This window comes from Octopus sinensis, linkage group LG24 (genome assembly GCF_006345805.1).
Source record: "Octopus sinensis linkage group LG24, ASM634580v1, whole genome shotgun sequence".
Lineage (NCBI taxonomy): Eukaryota > Metazoa > Mollusca > Cephalopoda > Octopoda > Octopodidae > Octopus > Octopus sinensis.
The window spans coordinates 8,503,931-8,522,716 of NC_043020.1; the positions used below are offsets into that span (position 1 = coordinate 8,503,931).

At 39.5% G+C, this 18,786-nt stretch overlaps 1 protein-coding gene across 3 annotated transcripts in view; it reads left to right on the top strand.

Moving 5' to 3' along the window:
- The window catches only part of LOC115223960 (ETS domain-containing protein Elk-3-like), a 101,338-nt gene that overhangs the window by 70,270 nt on the left and 12,282 nt on the right, over nt 1-18,786 (top strand). The gene's annotated exons all lie outside the window — the stretch shown is intronic.

An 18,786-nucleotide genomic window follows, 5' to 3' on the forward strand; every position in this document is an offset into this window, starting at 1 on the left:
TCTCTGGTCGAAGGCTGTCTAGTTTGGTAGTCATGGGAGGAGGGGAGTCATGGGATACAAAATACATCACCGTATTTAAAAATCATAAAACGTACTCCCCAACCAAAACAAATTCTCAAATATATTTACATATGAGGTAGAAGGGCGCATCTTTATCTGTTTGTACTCCACAACCCACCGGTGCTGGTTTGGTTGCGTCCCCTTAACTGTAGCGGTTCGGCAAAAAAAAAAGGTTCGATAAAATAAGTACCAAGCTATAAAAATACGGGTACTTTTTGGTAATATCATCCCCCCACCCATTAAAAAATTGGGTCGTCTCCCCAACTAAAAAAATTGTTTAACCCTCAATAATACAAACAAAACAAACATGAAAAAATTAATAAACATGAAAAGTGAAAAGATTAAACATTTTATTGAATCTGATAATATTTTTATAACAAACTAGCAGTATCGCCCGGCGTTGCTCGGGTTTGTAAGGGAAATAACTATATAAGCATTTTTAGAGAGTTATAGCCAAAAAATAGCAAAAAAATGCATTAAAAATGGAAAAAATATGATGGTAAATTTTTTTTTAAATCGTTGACTCATCGTAGACATTTTTAGAGAGTTACTTCCCTTATATAATAGCGAAAAAATGCATTAAAATGGAAAAAAAATTATGGTAATTTTTTTTTTAAATCGTGGACTCATCGTAGACGCGCGCTAATACCCAGAAGGGCTCGATATGAATCACGACTATAAGATACCCGGTTTTGGTTACACTGCACCGCAAAATGTGGGAGTAGTTAGGAATCTAAATCGTAGGAGACAGACACACAACCTTACTTTTACATATAAAGATTATGCCATTCCTATTGAGGAGGCCAAAAGTCAAGAAAGTGTTGAAGTATTCAATCAAAAAGATCTCTTTTAATCCAATCTTTTGTCACCACATGAACTCAACTTTTTAGTGGGGAGATAACCCATTTTTTTAATGGCAATGTTTTAAAGGGGCTGAGATAAACAAAAAGTACCAAAATAAGTACTGGGGTGGATTCGTTCTCCTAAAATCCCCCAAGGCTGTACTCCAGTATGGCCGCAATCCAATGGTGTAAGCGAGAGTTTGAAAAAGTAAGATACAGAATTATAAAATTCTTATGACATCAACAGTATACAGCTCTTGCTGGTAAGAATTAAAATTTCTGAAATGGAGAGAGTAATTCGAAAGATTGCTTTAGTCCGGTGGTAAAACGTCTGTCATGTTTAGAGAAGATGTGGTTTCGGGGCCTCCGAGTAGCCTTTTTTTTTTAACAACCAAATAGGTTTCTTTTTAACCCAATATTTACAAGCTATTATTTATAGCATTATTTGCTTCGAGTTTCACTGTTCCATAATAGAATTGTTTCATGTTCTCTCGAAGTTTATATATTTTTATAATGTCAACAATGTGTGTGTGTGTGTGTGTGTGTGCGTATTAGTACGTGTATGTATTTGTGTGTGCGTGTGTTAGATCATTGGGGGGGGAGAGGATATTTTTTTTTGCCTTTATTTCCAGCTCAGTTGAAACCCACGTGACTCAGTCGCCTCTTCTCTCTTTCATCTCTTCCCAGTTCTCCTTGCAACGATTACGCATACACTCACACACATGTACGCATGCGCACACACATTAAACACTCTGATCCATCCTTTCCCAGAGTTGTGGCGGTCTGGAATTGATCTCCTCGCTCTGGTCCGGCCATCAAAGGTCATAAGCATTACATCCCCAACTACCACCACCACCACCACCACCACCATCTCCTCTTTAAGAGCCACCAATCCTAATGGCCGTCCTTATCTTCTCCGCACTCCACTTTAGCCTCTATCTTCTTCCTCATCATGTCTCGCTTCATTTATTGTTTCGTCCTTCCCCCTCTCTTTCTCACTTTCCCCCCCGCTACTTCAATCTCTCTTCCTCACGCTTTCTTACTTTCATTTGCTCACTCTCTGTCTTCTCTTGACCCTCTCTTCTCTCTCTCTCTTCTCTCTCTCTCTCTCCTCATGTCTTTGGTTTTCTTTCTCACTCTCTCTCTCTCTCTCTCTCTCTCTCTCTCTCTTCTCATAAATATTTGGTTTTCTCTGTGTCTGTCTCTATCTGTGTGTGTGTGTCTCGCGCGCGCCATCTTTCTCCTGCATACATACGTTCTGTCTTATCTCATTCATTCTCTCTTTCTCTCTCTGTCTGGCCGTCTCTCTCTCTCTATCTATCTGGCCCTATCTCTCTCTCTCCCTCCCTCCCTCCCTCTCTCTCGCACGCGCCATCTTTCTCCTGCATATATACGTCCTGCCTTATCTCGCTCATTCTCTCTTTCTCTCTCTCTATCTGTCTGGTCGTCTCTCTATCTCTATCTGGCCCTCTCTCTCTCCCTCCCTCTCTCTTGCACGCGCCATCTTTCTCCTGTATATATACTTCCTGTCTTATCTCGCTCGTTCCCTCTCTCTCTCTCTCTCGCCATACGCCTTTCGCGCTCTCTTGTTCACCTTCTTTCTTCTGAGTATCTTTCTCTCTTCCCCTCCCCCTCCCATCACTCCTAGTCATATTTTCCTATCTGCAAGCTAGTTTGAAAAAAAAAAAATGAACTAGTTCAGTGAAGCATTCTAAATAACCTTCATTCGTTCTCCATGACCGATGATACAGCGGGGATATTGCGTTAAATCAGACAGATTCTCCTCCATGTCCATACCGAGAAAAGTCCAGCTCTTTCCCGGATAGCACTGGCTCAACAGCGCGGAAATAAAACCATTAGCTTTGTGATGTTATGTCGCCATCTTAATACGCTCGTTGTTTCAAAATGGCGGCTTTAGGTTGAACGACCGAATCGTTGTTCCTTTATCAAAACGGGAGAGAAAATAAACGTGGCTGTGTGGTAAGTAGCTTGCTAACCAACCACATGGTTCCGGGTTCAGTCCCACTGCGTGGCATCTTGGGCAAGTGTCTTCTGCTATAGCCCCGGGCCGACCAATGCCTTGTGAGTGGATTTGGAAGACGGAAACTGAAAGAAGCCTGTCGTATATATGTATATTTATATATGTGTTTGTGTGTCTGTGTTTGTCTCCCTAGCATTGCTTGGCAACCGATGCTGGTGTGTTTACGTCCCCGTCACTTAGCGGTTCGGCAAAAAGAGACTGATAGAATAAGTACTGGGCTTACAAAGAATAAGTCCCGGGGTCGAGTTGTTCGACTAAAGGCGGTGCTCCAGCATGGCCGCAGTCAAATGACTGAAACAAGTAAAAGAGTAAAGAAAGAGTAAACAAGTGTAATAAGCAAACTAATATGGTATTTGGCACCGAACTAGGAATTTGTCGGTCCTGTACATGCCCGGCATTCATGCATCGACCCCACGAGGATAAAAAACGAAGTTGTTAACGTTTCTGATATCACCGAACCCTATGTCCCGTCTTTAGTTTCTAGATTCGTAATTCGCTGGAATAGCCGCCATTCTTTTATATCCTCCTTCACACGCACCAGACGTAGATATCTCGTGCTGTCGAGGAGGCTGCTAAACGTGATAATTCAGCTTGCTAGAAATAGTAACCAAATCTCCCCTACTGTTTTTTTTTAAAGAAGCACGACACATCGGATAATGTCATTCTAGATACACTGTCTAAAATTAAGATGAGTTGAGAGTAGGAAGCCTCTATGTGGTCACTCAGTTTGCTAGAAATAGCAAACAAATTTGCTTCAGATAAGGCTTTGTCTTTAAAAAAAAAGAGAAGACGACTTTGAAATTAAGTTAGGTTAGTAACAGGTTGAATAATATTGCTTTAGATGGATTGTCTGAAATTCAGATGGGTTGGTCAGCGCTAGAACCTCTTACACCAGATGTTTTCAGACTGTGTACGGTGATACTTTTAGTATTTTATCATTTTGTAAAAGCACCAAAGAATTTGACCAATACAATATTATTATTTAACTTTTATCATATTTCCTCATATTACTCATCGTAACTAACAAAAATTTGCTCCTTATAGAACCCACCATATGACGTGTAACACTCAAGTGTGTGTATATAAATAAATAAATATATATATATATATACACACACACTCAGAGAAAAGCGTTAAATGACAAGAGAGATTATGTAATGAACTTCATTCGCTTACAGTTATTTCTGCTATAAGATACAATGTACTCATGTCCGAGTGCTTGTGCATCACCTTATAGCTCCGTCGGAGGTTCACGCAAGCACTCGACTATGAGTGCAGTATTGCATCTTATAGCAGAAACGGCTGTAGGTGATGAACACTCAATAATATATATATTGATGAACGCTCAACACATATGTATATATTAATGAACGCTGTTCGAGCTTTGCCCGAGTATAAATTTAGTAAAGTAAACGTGTATTTGCAAGCTGATTTAATTTCTGCAGAAACACGTGTTGGAATTTTACATTCTCAAAACATGATAATTTTTTTAAAATTTAATCAAAAATGTATAATTCCCCATGCTTTACCATACACACACACATAAATGAGATTTGATATAAGGTTAAATTATAACTATCGTGTGTAGGTCATATTTATTGTCATGACCTCTAGTTGCAAACGTCTGCCCAACGTCGTATGACCAATAACACTTCAGCTGTTTTATGGCAGACGAGGCAAGGCTGTTTTCCTCCTTGGCAATGTATGACCTTGAGCTAAAAGTTTTTTTAAAAAATCAAACGTGACGAATTGCCTCAGATGTTTGAAATAGGTTTAATTACAACTCGAATTTTGAGTTCAAATCCCGTCGGCGAGGTCGACCCTGCTCCCCACCCCCACCCCCTTCTCGCTCTCTCTCGTTCTTTTTACCCCCCGGCTTCCCTCTGAAACCAGTAAGCTACACACTATCAGCTCCGTTCAGGTTTCAATGTCGTACTTTGCGGTTCTGCTCTGCTCTCTCTCTTGTTACGTCACCTGTAGACGACTGGAGGAGGACGATGTCGGCAGAATCAGATACTCATTGCAGTGTTCGGTGCTGAGTCAGCTTATCGTGGCGGGGTGGTGTCGAGAGGCTGGGGGTCGAGAGAAAGAGAGAGAGACAGACAGACAGACAGAAAATGGGGTGTGGTAACGGAAAAGAGCATCTATATGTGTGCAATAAATATGTGTGTGTGTGTGTATAGACACACACACACACGCACGTTTGTGTATATAAGTGTATAAGTGTGTATACACACAATTTTATGTACAAAATTATTTGAAAGCGTACGCGAACGTGATGTATGTATATACATACTTATATGCATTTATGTGTTTCTCTCTCTCTCTCTCTCTCTCTCTCTCTCTCTCTATCTATCTATCTATATATATATAGATGTGTATATATATATAGATGTGTGTGTATATATATATATATATATATATATAGATGTGTGTGTGTATATTATATATATATATATATATATATATATATATATATATATATAGATGTGTGTGTATATATATATATTGATGTGTATATATATAGATGTGTGTATATATATATATAGATAGATAGATAGAGAGATGTGTGTTTGTATTTATGTATATACATATATAATAGATGCGTGTATATTTGTGTATATATATATGTGTATATATATAATACACACACACATACCCATAAATACATATTTTGTGTGTGTGTGTTGGAAGAGGAGAGCGGGTGAGCGAAGAAGGGAAGATGATTTCACCTGGAATGATGCCAGCCACCACTAATTGACCAAAATCATTTCCTCTGTGATGAAGGAGCGGCCTCGATTGACGTCAGCGCAGAGGCTGAGCGAGAATAGTAGAGTGCTGCTGGTGATGGAAGAAGAGGAGGAGGTGAGGATGGGTGAGAATAAAAAAAGAAAAAAATCCGCACGAAACGATGAAGAGAGTTACTCAGCTGTTTTTTGAGGGGAGGGATGAAGGATGAGGGGCTCATTAAAAAACAAAGAAACAAATGGAAAAATGAAAGGAAGACAAACAAAAAAAAAAACGGTTTGCGTAGGTTATAAGTGATGCTACAGCTCGGCCCTGACCTTATATGTGTGTGTGTGTGTGATGGGTTAAATGGATTGTAGAGCTTGACAGGAATTGTGGGAATGGAGTGACGTAGTAGAGCCTTAAGAAAAGAGGCGAATGATGATGGTATGTCGCGATGTGTGTTTATAAAGATAAAAAGGTGAGTGGCTGTGTGGTAAGTAGCTTGTTTACCAACCACATGGTTCCGGGTTCAGTCCCACTGTGTGGCACCTTGGGCAAGTGTCTTCTGCTATAGCCCCGGGCCGACCAATGCCTTGTGAGTGGATTTGGTAGACGGAAACTGAAAGAAGCCTGTCGTATATATGTATGCATATATATATATATGTGCGTGTGTGTGTGTTTGTGTGTCTGTGTTTGTCCCCCTAGCATCGCTTGACAACCGATGCTGGTGTGTTTATGTCCCCGTAACTTAGCGGTTCGGCAAAAGAGACCGATAGAATAAGTACTGGGCTTACAAAGAATAAGTCCCGGGGTCGATTTCATCGACTAAAGGCGGTGCTCCAGCATGGCCGCAGTCAAATGACTGAAACAAGTAAAAGAGTATATATATATATATCCCTCAATTAATCTATCTGTCTAAACATATAAGGGTGACCCCCCTCCACCTTCAGTCACGAATGACTGGGATTGTACCTAGAAAATTACCCTTCAAGGCACAAATCTGGACAGGGTTGTTTATGGAAGACCAGTAGTCGCCCATGCATACCAGCCTCCCCTCTTCATGCCATTGATTTGAACCAAAGGAAAGGCAAAGGGGTCGATACAGCTTGGAACCAGTGACTTTGCAACTCATTTCTACAGCTGAGTGAACTTGAGCAATGTGAAATAAAGTGTCTTGCTCAAGAACACAACACATATCCCGGTTCGGGAATCGAACTCATTACCTCACGATTGTGAACCCGACGCTCTAACCACTGAGCCATGTGCCTAATCACCTCTCTAATCCATTTACTTATCACTCCATCTCTTTCGCTTTCTCCCCTGACCCCATAGACAAGCATCTATACATTTCTCTACGGTATATATCAGCGGAACGATTTTACATATGAAATGAAAAATTTTTTTTTTAATGTCTGTGTCTATATTTAAAGTTATATAGAAATACATATGTCTGTGCAGACACACACACATGCTTAAGTGTATACACGTGTGTGTGTGTGGTGTGTGTGTGTGTGTGACACATCGCCATCGGAGAATTTGTGCAATTTTTCTGGGATATCCACCTTCACGTCTAATTCGCAACACGTAATACAAAACTGCTCTAGATGTTCCGCCGACCGACAACACACAGACGAAGATATTATATAACATACACACACACATATACATATAGAGAGAGAGACAGAGAGACAGACATACGCACACACATACATAGACACATATTCACACATTATTTATGTGATAAGTGTCGTTAACTATTTGATACGAGTGTATTCGAGTTCATCTTGTTCTCCAGTAGGTGTGTTTGCGTATATGTACATACACACACATACACACACACACACACACACACACACACACACACACACACACACACACAAGGCTATGTGTATGTGCCCGTACACATGCATATATTCATAAATATGCACATACGCTCGCGTACACATATTTCCCTCTCCCTCCGTACCCCCCACACAGTATTTTCCCCTTCGCCAATATATATCGTTACATCTCTAGTTTTTGACGAATGTGGCACTGAAATTTTGAAATTAAATTTTCTTTTTCTCTCTCTCTCTCTCTCTCTCTCATTTGCGCATGCGTCGATATATGTGTATCTCAGTAGATATAAGTTTACACACATATTAAAGTATGAACATAACACTGAACCGTCTCGTGTTCGTATGAGATATATATATATATATATATATATATATATATATATTATATATATATAGATGTGTGTGTGTGTGTGTGTATGTATGTATGTATGTGTGTATATATATATATTATATATATATATATATATATATATAATGTCTGCGTGTGCTAGTTCTTCAGTGCATTTCCAACTTAAACTGAGTTTTTGAATACTAAGAGAAAATGTGTTTTTTAATGTGAAACATGGCATCACAAGTTATCTAATATGTTTTGTCATAACGAAAGTCTTCAGTAACCGGACACGACCGTAAAGAATTATTTTCAGATATTGTGTGTGTGTGTGTGTGTGTGTAAACTACCAGTTGAGTGCTAGGTCGCCTCTCTCTCTTTTTCCTCTCTTTCTCTGGATGTGCCATTGACTCCAAGGAAATTGAGAGGTTGTCTATGTCTGCTCATGACTACATAGGCTCCTAAAACAATTAGCGAAAACATGGTACACGTTACCAAACCCTATTGGTTTGCGGTTGACAGCTGGCTCCTGTGTATAGCTGCCCTACCTACACAACTATTTTACCCGTCATAACTATTTTCTCACACGCTCTCTCTCCTTCCTGCGTTAAAATACAATCCATTGTTTACTAATTGTGTGTCTGTGTGTTGAACATTGATTGTGCAAATTAAAAGGGGAAAAAATGACGTTGAAAAATTTCCGCTGTCGGTCGTAGGTATGTACGTATCATGTCGTCTGCTCAGGGTTTTTCCTGTGATATCTAATGACTGTTTCACCTGTAAAATTTTTTTCTCTCTCACTACTACTACCACCACCGCCATTACCAACCACTATCACCATCACTGCCACCACCACCACCGCCAACATCACCACCGCCACTATTACCATCACCACTTACATCACTCCGACAATCTAACGCCACCGCCATGATCGCTATCACAACCCAACGATCAATCGACACATCTACAGAAGACTCACTTTCTTTGAAGTCGCCATTTCTCTAATGCAGCTTCGTGTTTTTTTTTACAGTTCGTCTTTTTTTATTATTTCATTTATGGCCCTCCCCAACGCTTCGTCATCACTCCTTAAACATCTGTCCAGTGTCTGTTGTTGTTGTTGGCGTTGACGGCGTTTTGTGATAGTGGTGGTTAGCCCGATTAAGTAGGTATTTAAGGAGAATTCCTTCAGTGACAATCCTATCTTTTTTGTTTTATCTAGGACTGCAACTCTCAACCATTTTTTTTTTTTTATCTATGAACCCCTTTGATTCCTATCCTATTTTGATGGACTCCCATAGCTATTCAAATGTTTAAAAATTAGTTTTATAGATACGTCTTTCAAAATTCCTATTTTGTTTCCCTTGTGGAGGCGCAATAGCCGAGTGGTTAGGGCAGCGGATTCGCGGTTTCGATTCCCAGACCGGGCGTTGTGAGTGTTTATTGAGCGAAAACATCTAAAAAGCTCCACGAGGCTCCGGCAGGGGATGGTGGTGATCCCTGCTGTACTCTTTCACCACAACTTTCTCTCTCACTCTTACTTCCTGTTTCTGTTGTACCTGTATTTCAAGGGGCCGGCCTTGTCACTCTCTGTATCACGCTGAATATCCCCGAGAACTACGTTAAGGGTACACGTGTCTGTGGAGTGCTCAGCCACTTACACGTTAATTTCACGAGCAGGCTGTTCCGTTGATTCGGATCAACCGGAACCCTCGTCGTCGTAACCGACGGAGTGCTTCCTTATTTTGTTTCCCACACGCTCACTTCTGTAGGTTGAACTACGTAAAACTTTAAAGAAAGATACCAAGCTCGTTCCTGCAATAAATACAAGTAAAGCATTTTTTTCCCCCTCATAGACCGTTAAAATTCTACTGTGTTCCCAATTATTTTGCTTGCGTGGACCCTCAAAAATCTTATATGAACCCCGGTTGAGAACCACTGATTTAAGACAGTGTATCTAGCCCTACTTTATCGAATGTACTCTTCCTTTTTTAAGACTGGTGTAATAGTAAAATAATTATGCATAACTACATTAGTATGCCGCCTCCCCCGTCTTTGTCACCTCATAACTTTCTGAAAAATGAGTTTTTTTTTTTTATGAAATTTTCTACGAATACCTTTCTGCTGATGTAGATTCTGATTACACTGGAATTTATTGGGGGAGGGGAATTAGCAGGTGCACACATACTTACTGACACACATAATTTAAATATATATATATATATATATATATATTATATATATATATATATATATATATACCAAATTAAACTTGAAAAAATTGTGATGTATGTCAGTATGTATGTATACGCGCCCGCCAAGTCTTTTTTTTTTCACATTAAATTCCCATACAGTCGTAACTACACCATCTAAAACGTATTAGTTGTAGAAAGTTTCATTAAATATGCCTATATTTTTCTGAAAGATATGAGGAAACAAAATCGATTCGTTTGAATTATCCGAAACTCTTCTTCCCGTTCCACCATGTCCGAAAATGTTTTCACATTGAAGTCCGCTAAAATTGCTTTCTAGGCCGTATTTGTTGTAGAAAATTTCATTAAAATTATCCATTTCTCTAACAATTATTACGAAATAAAGCCGGGAATGTGCAACCTGTGTAGATATGCCAAAATTTTCTGGGAATCGAGCTTAGAATTGGGAGAGGAGTGCAATTTTTTTTTTCCTTTCTTTAATCTGAATTTTGTGTACAAAACGTTTTATCACTCAATTCCTCTCTAACCAGAGTCTGCATTTTTCTCGTGATACGGAGTGCGAGAGTAAAAATTATTCGGCATGATGTCATTTCAAAGAGATTTTGCTGTTATTTCTAACAAGTCGATTGATCATGTAGCGGTTCAAGATAGTGGGATGAGATTTGAGAGATTTGGGAGTTATTTCTAGCTGATTGAGCGACCACGTTGAGACTCCTTCGTCGGCGTATTACAAACGTTATGTATGTATATTGTGTTGTGTCCTACAGTGGTGGGGAGCGTACTGCTTAGACAAATGCTGTTTCTAGTTTATGATTTTTAACGTTTGACCGTCGTTCCAGCCGTGACGCTTTGACACACTTGTTCCAATTTCATTGAAATTTTCTATACACGTAGTTTTTTTTATGCCAGTTACAAAATGAAAACCATTTGGATAAGAAATAATAATAATAACCTTACAAGTCTTTAAAGATTGAATTTTTTAAAATAATTTTAGCCAATCAGATTCATTCATTTTTGACATACCATCCAGCAGACGATAGCATTTGCCATATTATTTGTATACGTTCCCATAGCAACTACTTATGACTATTTTTGAGGTCAGGCTAATAGAAAGGGTTTGTAGTGCATAACAAAATTTCATTCTCAAATGTAAATAACTAGTTTTCTTTCGTTTTCTTTCATTAAATATTTCTACCTTTTGGCATATCTACACAAATGTGGCCCCCTCATAACTACTTCATAAGTTTAAGAAAAATAGATATTTTTAAATGAAATTTTCCACAAATACCTTTCAGATGTATAAAAATAAGAAAGAAACATGTTTCGTAGCGTCGCGTCTCGAAAACAGAAAAAAAATTAAACAGAATTAGTTAATCTGATCATTTATTCTCTTACACACCATGGCGATGTTATTGAAAACGCTAAAATTATATAAAATTCAATCTTAAAAGTTTGTAAATTTCTTAATATTAATTTCTTGAAAAACTGGTGGTGCTTTTAGTAATTACGAAAAAATCGAAACAAGTGTTAAAACTAAAAACGAAAATAGAAAAATATGACTATATTCTTTTTTTATTTATTTTTTCCTGACGTATATCCAGTACAGAATTGTCAGTATATTCAATCAGGCGATAAGGGTGAGGTACAGAGGGAGATTTGGCTGCTATTTCTAGTTAGTAGGTCGAATAAACACATGGTCTTCAATATGTGTTTGTGCTTTCGAGTGCTGTATCCATGTTGCGTGTGTGTGTGTATCTTTGTTGAGTGTATGTGTGTTTGTTGTATGTGCTTACATATTGTCTATATTCTGGACAAATCCAAAATGCCGAAGGTCGCATTGTACTGCGAGCTCGGCCAGAGTAAAAGAGACAGGGGAGTTCTTTGGAAGCGTTTGAAAGACGTCTGCAAAGCCTGCTCACCCGGACAGGAATAGACCTATAGGGGTGGGAGGGGGTCGAAGTACAGAGGAAGGTGTGGTTAGATTGTAACCAGACGGTTGCAAGCAACTTTTGAGACATCCAGAGCAACTGCGACGGATGAGAAACGCCAAAAAAAGGAAAGACTCGTCGTCTTGCCCCAAGTGCACACGAGACTATCGTTCAAAAACCGGTTCGTGTACCCTCTTAAGAAGAGCCTGTCGCTCTTTCTCGTGGACTTCGGACTAGAAGACCTGCCATCGTATGTTGCAGACCTGATCGTATGTGTGTATGTGCAGGGGCGTAGCTAGGGTGGGACAAATAGGGCACATGCCTTGGGCACCTCTTTGAAGGGACGAAATTTTGGCCAAGATCATTTTCTAGTTAAGCCATTTCTATGCGAGTTTCCACTACTTGGTGGTGGTGGCGCAATTTTGATGCTTGCCCTGGGCACCATTTATCCTAGCTATGCCCTTGTGTGTGTGTGTGTGTGTGTGTGCATTCGAGTAAGAACGTTTCAAAATTTGACACAAGGATGAAAGGCAAGGTTGACGTCGGCCGAATTCTGCTAGAGAGAACCGAACCCCGAGCCTCTCAAATTCCGGTTAAGCGTCCTGTACCCATTAAGCTAAGCAACTCTTGACATACATGTTTAGCATATCATTTTATGAGCTTGGTTCAGTGTGAGTCGGTGTCTGTTTCTATATCAGTATCTTTGTGTATTGGGCTATGTGTGTGTGTGTTTAGGAGCATGTTTCTTTATGTTGTCTGAAGTCATATATGTATGTAAGAATGTGTACTTTGTATGCCGCCTGTAGTGTCTATGTGTGCGCGTGTCAGTTTGTGTTCGTGTCAGCACACTCGTAACCAAATACGAACTTACATTCCTCCCCCAATCACCACCCAAAAAAACTATTGCAGTATTTCGCTTTTTCCAACAGTGTATATGTTATAAAAGGCAAACGAAAACGGACGTGTATCTATTTGTGATATATATATATATATATATATATATATATATATATATATACATATACATACATACACACACACGACATGCCGAAATATCACTCAATACACCTGACATAACATGAAATCTGTCAAATCTATCAGTCAACTGACTGGACGGACGGGGTCACACACACGCACAGTATGTATGTGTGTGTGTTGAGAAGCCTTTTATGTGTGTGTACGTGTATGTGTGTGTATGTACACATACACCCGTATGTATATACGGATTAGAAGTGCGCTAAGCGGTGATTTATCTAAACTTGTCACCAGTTCAAATACGCCCCACACATATTCGAACCTGTAAGGCAACAACAATAAATAAAAAAAAAAGCATTCTCGCTGTAGTCGATAAGGTGTGAAACATACCAAATCGCCGTGTGGTAAAGAAGTTTGCTTCCCAACCACATGGTTCCAGGTTCAGTCCCATCGTGTGGCATCTTAGGTAAGTTTCTGCGACTCTAGTCTCAGGCAGACCAAAACCTTGTGAGTGGACTTGGTAAATGGAAACTGAGAGGAATCCTGTCACGTGTGTGTGTGTGTTTTTTCTGTCCTCCCCCAGCAGCAGCACCACCGCTTGACAATCAGTGCTGGTTTGTTTACGTCCCCTAATGCAGCGGTTCGGCAATAAAGACGAACAAATAAGAATAAATTTACAAACTTAAATTAAGTCCTGGGGGTCGATCTGTCCGACTAAAACCATTCACCACGGTGCCCCAGCATGGTCGCTGTCCAGTGACTGGATCAAGCGATAAACATGTGGTATGGTATGTTCCTTGTTTAAAAACAATATGAAGTTGAAAGTACTCAATACATGGCGATAGTGTATATATTTATTTTAAACGATGACAATCACATCTCTTGTATTAGCCATTGTTACTTCCTGTTGAGAGTGAATGTGGCGCGTAGGAAGAAAGAGATTTTGTATTTCTTTTTATAGTTCTATAAGTTTTGGTTCTAATTTTATCGTGTGGCCTCATTTCAGTGAGAGTCGAACGCAGCGCGTGGAGAGTCACACACGTGACATGTGAAAGCGAAATCGTACTTAATTTCTGCTGTTCAACCACCATTTCTGAAATTTTAAAAATGACGCTTCCACATTGATTGTGTGTATATAATCTAAACTGTCCGTCGAACGGGAACGTGAAACTCTGAGTAGCAGTAATTTTTGTGTAATTATTGTAGCTTTAAAAATTATAAAGTGTATCGTTGGCGATTTTCTTTCTCCGTCTTCCTTTCCTTTTTCTGTGTTTCTGACGAAGAGCTCCGCTCGAAACGTTAAAATCCTCCTTCTTTCTTTGTTCACGTTTGGATTAACTATATATATATATATATATATATATATTATATATATATATATATATATATATAGTTCTTTACAGTGTTGTTAGCCTGGTGTATTAACAGAGAGCTTATAAAGTATTTTGCTCGGATTGATAATCCTTCACCAACACGTTTACTACAGAAGTAGGTTGTGATTTGAGGGATATTTGTCAGTTATGTCCATCAGGTAGTCGAACCACGTAAAGGTTCGTGGTTGCTCGTAAGGGCTCGTCTGAAGTCAGCTCTCAATAGACCAGGGATCTTGGTTTACAATTATGTTTTCTTTTGACACATTCTACCAGTATACGAAGTTTCAAATTGTTTAGTTAACTAGGAAAATCTGGCCTTCAAACTGAAAAGATCCTAGACCATTCAGAACTATTGGGTTGGTGCATAATTATTGCGGCTTTTTTTTTTTTTTTCAAACAAATTTTATTCATCAAAAACAAACATCTTTAAATGATTATTCCGGTCAAACCGTCATTTAACGATGCTTTTGTTAAATATTGTTTTTGTTGAATAAATTTGTTGGAAAAAAAAAAAAAAGCCGCAGTAATTATGCACCAACCCAATATTATTCCATGAACACTCGGGTATTTTTTTCCCTAACATTTGAGATTTGGCACAAAAAAGCTTCTGCTCTGCTCTGCTCTGCTCTGCTCTGCTCTGCTCTGCTCTGCTCTGCTCTGCTCTGCTCTCTCTCTCTCTCTCTCTCTCTCTCTCAAGTTCAATCTTTGCTTCCTTTAATGCCGACTTTAGTATCAATGTGTGTACGTGCATGCGTACGTCTGGTCTACATGTGTGTGTTTGTGAGTGTACGTGTGTGTGTGTGTGTGTGTGTGTGTGTGTGTAAACCAGGCAGTGTCAGCTTAGGGCTGTGGGCAAGTACACACTTGGTCCATTGTTAGGGCCAAGCGAGAGTAGCAGGTAGTGGTGGTGGTGGTGGCGGTGGCGTGTTCATTACCGGGAGCTGGGGGGGAGAGGATAGGTGCAGTGAAGGGGGGGGGGGGGGATTAGTAGCTGATAAATTCCAACAACAACCACAACAACAACGAGACCAATGTTTCGTTGTCTGGATGTCGTCACGCCCACATTTAATAGATAGGGAGGAGATAGACGAACCCCACACATACGGACACCTTGGGCCGGCGTTATAGACACACAGACAGACAGATAAGATAGGACAGAGAGTGCGTGTTTAAAAAAAAAAAAAAACTAGACATTCTGTGCATACTCCCACTTACGTTTGTGTGTGTATATATATAAACATTACTTTATACATACATGCAAACAGACACATATAGACCTATATATATATATATATATTATATATATATATATAATATATATATATATATATATATATATAGTTCTTTACAGTGTTGTTAGCCTGGTGTATTAACAGAGAGCTTATAAAGTATTTTGCTCGGATTGATAATCCTTCACCAACACGTTTACTACAGAAGTAGGTTGTGATTTGAGGGATATTTGTCAGTTATGTCCATCAGGTAGTCGAACCACGTAAAGGTTCGTGGTTGCTCGTAAGGGCTCGTCTGAAGTCAGCTCTCAATAGACCAGGGATCTTGGTTTACAATTATGTTTTCTTTTGACACATTCTACCAGTATACGAAGTTTCAAATTGTTTAGTTAACTAGGAAAATCTGGCCTTCAAACTGAAAAGATCCTAGACCATTCAGAACTATTGGGTTGGTGCATAATTATTGCGGCTTTTTTTTTTTTTTTTCAAACAAATTTTATTCATCAAAAACAAACATCTTTAAATGATTATTCCGGTCAAACCGTCATTTAACGATGCTTTTGTTAAATATTGTTTTTGTTGAATAAATTTGTTGAAAAAAAAAAAAAAGCCGCAGTAATTATGCACCAACCCAATATTATTCCATGAACACTCGGGTATTTTTTTCCCTAACATTTGAGATTTGGCACAAAAAAGCTTCTGCTCTGCTCTCTCTCTCTCTCTCTCTCAAGTTCAATCTTTGCTTCCTTTAATGCCGACTTTAGTATCAATGTGTGTACGTGCATGCGTACGTCTGGTCTACATGTGTGTGTTTGTGAGTGTACGTGTGTGTGTGTGTGTGTGTGTGTGTGTAAACCAGGCAGTGTCAGCTTAGGGCTGTGGGCAAGTACACACTTGGTCCATTGTTAGGGCCAAGCGAGAGTAGCAGGTAGTGGTGGTGGTGGTGGCGGTGGCGTGTTCATTACCGGGAGCTGGGGGGGGGAGGATAGGTGCAGTGAAGGGGGGGTGATTAGTAGCTGATAAATTCCAACAACAACCACAACAACAACAAGACCAATGTTTCGTTGTCTGGATGTCGTCACGCCCACATTTAATAGATAGGGAGGAGATAGACGAACCCCACACATACGGACACCTTGGGCCGGCGTTATAGACACACAGACAGACAGATAAGATAGGACAGAGAGTGCGTGTTTAAAAAAAAAAAAAAACTAGACATTCTGTGCATACTCCCACTTACGTTTGTGTGTGTATATATATAAACATTACTTTATACATACATGCAAACAGACACATATAGACCTATATATATATATATATATATATATATATATATATATATATAGGTCTATATGTGTCTGTTTGCATGTATGTATATATATATATATATAGGAGTGGCTGTGTGGTAAGTAGCTTACTAAACAATCACATGGTTCCGGGTTCAGTCCCACTGCGTGGCATCTTGGGCAAGTGTCTTCTGCTATAGCCCCCGGGTCGACCAATGCCTTGTGAGTGGATTTGGTTGACGGAAACTGAAAGAAGCCTATATAGGTGCAGGAGTGGCTGTGTGGTAAGTAGCTTGCTAGCCAACGACATGGTTCCGGGTTCAGTCCCACTGCGTGGCATCTTGGGCAAGTGTCTTCTGCTATAGCCCCCGGGCCGACCAATGCTTTGTGAGTGGATTTGGTAGACGGAAACTGAAAGAAGCCTATATAGGTGCAGGAGTGGCTGTGTGGTAAGTAGCTTGCTAACCAACCACATGGTTCCGGGTTCAGTCCCACTGCGTGGCATCTTGGGCAAGTTTCTTCTGCTATAGCCCCGGGCCGACCAATGCCTTGTGAGTGGATTTGGTAGACGGAAACTGAAAGAAGCCTGTCGTATATATGTATATATATGTGTGTGTGTCTGTGTTTGTCCCCCTACCATTGCTTGACAACCGATGCTGGTGTGTTTACGTCCCCGTAACTTAGCGGTTCGGCAAAAAGAGACCGATAGAATAAGTACTGGGCTTACAAAGAATAAATCACGGGTCGATTTGCTCAACTAAAGGCGGTGCTCCAGCATGGCCGCAGTCAAATGACTGAAACAAGTAAGAGAGTAAGAGTTCATTATTGTTATTAAATTACATTTCATTTTCAGTTTGAAAATAAAGAAGTGGGAATTGTAATGGACGATCTGTGATTTTGGAAAAAAATTTAAACCTTCAAAGGCTTCTCCTATGGTTAAAAACAAATTGGACAAAATCGGTATTTAAGGCGGCGAGCTGACAGAAACGTTAGCACGCCGGGCGAAATGCTTAGCGGTATTTCGTCTGCGTTACGTTGTGAGTTCAAATTCCGCTGAGGTCGACTTTGCCTTTTATCCTTTCGGGGTCGATAAATTAAGTACCAGTTACGCACTGGGGTCGATGTCATCGACTTAATACTTATGTCTGTCCTTGTTTGTCCCCTCTGTGTTTAGCTCCTTGTGGGTAATAAAGAAATAGGTATTTCGTCTGCGTTACGTTGTGAGTTCAAATTCCGCCGAGGTCGACTTTGCCTTTCATCCTTTCGGGGTCGATAAATTAAGTACCAGTTACGCACTGGGGTCGATGTAATCGACTTAATACTTATGTCTGTCCTTGTTTGTCTCCTCTGTGTTTTAGCCCCTTGTGGGTAATAAAGAAATAGGTATTGATTAGGGGATGGGATAGTTTGAAATAAAAAGCGTCTTCCATTGTTTTAAACTGGGTAGTGCAAAAAACAAATGGACAAATTCGGTCTGGTGGGAGGGGGATAATAAATTTTCATTTTTTAAATTTATTTTATATTTTATAAAAAGCTTCCTCCTATCATTTACAAAGGTGAGGGAAATCTGAAAAATCTCCCTCAACGAAGAAAATGCCACTTAGGTGAGAGTGTGCTATTTTGAAAATCTCTGAAGGCGTTCTGTTGCGAAAATTATCCGACAATGACCGGACACTCAGTTAGTCTATGTATGTATATATATATATATATATATATATGTATATATATATATATTATATATATATATATATATTTAAGTAGTTGAATGAATTATCCTAGTATGGATAATTCGGTTAACCGATACCTGGGTAGCAAATTCACGTCAGAAAACACAGTTGAAGCTACATGCCAAGGGCAGAGACCACGTGCTTTCGTGTGGAAATTTGTGTGTGTTTTTTTTTAACTATAAATAAATGAAAGAATGGAGTCGAACGACGATTGCCCAC